This window comes from Dipodomys merriami, unplaced genomic scaffold, assembly GCF_024711535.1.
Source record: "Dipodomys merriami isolate MVZ:Mamm:240054 unplaced genomic scaffold, mDipMer1.0.p SCAF_3, whole genome shotgun sequence".
Taxonomy (NCBI): Eukaryota; Metazoa; Chordata; class Mammalia; order Rodentia; family Heteromyidae; genus Dipodomys; species Dipodomys merriami.
In genome coordinates, this window is record NW_027204492.1 from 92,412,498 (window position 1) to 92,413,866 (window position 1,369).

Here is a 1,369-nt window from a genome sequence, read left to right on the forward strand (position 1 = left end):
CACTGTCCCTGCGCTCTTCAGCTCAAGGCAAGCAGTCTACTGCTTGAGCCACAGCGCCACTTCTGGTTTTCTAGTGGTTTATTGGAGATAAGAGTCTCACGGACTTTCCTGCCCCTGCTGGCTTTGAACCAAGACCCTCAGATCTCAGCCTCCTGAGTAGCTAGGATTACAGGCATGAGCCACTGGCACCCAGCCTCCATTAACACTCATCTCCAATTAAACATACATACACACACACACACACACACACACACACACACACACACACACACACACACACACACACACACACATACACACAGAGAAACCAGAAATAGAGCTATGGCTCAAAGTGTTACAGTGCTAGTTTTTGAGCAAAAAGCAGCTCAAGGACTTGGGCTCTAGTGGCTCACGCCTGTAATCCCAACTACTCAAGAGGCTGAGATATAAGGATCAAGGTTCAAACAAGGAGCTGGGAAGGTAGCTCAGTGGTAGAGCGCTTGCCTTGCATGCCTGAGGCCCTGGGTTCGATTCCTCAGCACCACGTAAGTAAAAAGAAAAAAGCCGGAAGTGGCACTGTGGCTCAAGTGGTAGAGTGCTAGCCTTGAGCTGAAGAGCTGAGGGACAGCGCCCAGGCCCAGAGTTCAGGCCCCACGACCTGACCAAAAAAAAAAAAAAAAAAAAAAAGAAGCATGAGCTTCCTTGTCTAGCCTATATATACTGTATACCCCTGCAAGTAAAGAACATCCAGTACATCCTGAGAATTTTATCCAACGGCCCCACATCTGTGGGCTTTGAAGGTTACACCCAAGATCCTCCTCCCTACCCCCTATACCTACAGCCTCTAGCATGACTCCCAGAAAGTCCAGCCAGGAGTAGGGTTTTTCTGTTTGTTTTTGGTTGGTCTCGAGGCTTGAAATCAGGGCCTGGGTGCTGTCCTTCAACTCTTTTTTGCTCAAGACTAGCATTCTACCATTTTGAGCCACAACTCCACTTCCCGTTCTCTGGTGGACTTTTCAAGGCTAGTGCTCTACCACTTTGAGGCAACAGGTTGCTAAGTGTCTCATGGACTTTCCCGACCTGGCTGGCTTTAAACCTTGATCCTCAGATCTTAGCCTCCTGAGTAGCTAGGATTACAGGCTTTCCTGCCCAGCTGGTTTTGAACTGCAATTCACAGATCTCAGCCTCCTGAGTAGCTAGGATTACAGGCGCAAGCCAGTAATGCCTGGCTTCCTTCTGCAGTTTTGGTACTCTGCCTTTTCTGCTCCCACCAACCATCATCACTTTGGCTGTCCTTGCTCCTTACTACCTCTGCCTACAGTCTTTTTCTGAAACTTTTCTGACACCTTCTCACCACTAATCCCGCTGCTCATCCCAGTCACTTGGGATA